This window comes from Myotis brandtii, unplaced genomic scaffold, assembly GCF_000412655.1.
Source record: "Myotis brandtii unplaced genomic scaffold, ASM41265v1 scaffold421, whole genome shotgun sequence".
Taxonomy (NCBI): domain Eukaryota; kingdom Metazoa; phylum Chordata; class Mammalia; order Chiroptera; family Vespertilionidae; genus Myotis; species Myotis brandtii.
The window spans coordinates 1,274,300-1,274,536 of NW_005366140.1; the positions used below are offsets into that span (position 1 = coordinate 1,274,300).

The window sequence follows — 237 nt, forward strand, 5'->3', positions numbered from 1 at the left end:
CACCCCACCCCCAGTTTCTTCTCCCCCGCCCTTGCCCTCTGGGAGCCAGACCAGGACGTCCTTTCCCCCGGACCGCCACGTCGCGCAAACGCTGCTCAGGCCGAGGCAGGGGTCCCGGGCCACAGGGAAGGAGATGCTCTTTTTTTTTTAAAATATGTTTTTATTGATTTCAGAGAGAAAGGGAGAGAGAGAGAGAGATAGAAACATCAATGATGAGAGAGAATCATTGATCGGCTG

The 237-nt window shown here is 54.0% G+C and overlaps 1 protein-coding gene across 1 annotated transcript in view; it reads left to right on the top strand.

Annotated features, from left to right (window-relative positions):
- Positions 1-237, top strand: part of HAPLN4 (hyaluronan and proteoglycan link protein 4) — a gene marked incomplete at its 5' end in the record, with an annotated part of 4,160 nt that overhangs the window by 3,052 nt on the left and 871 nt on the right. The gene's annotated exons all lie outside the window — the stretch shown is intronic.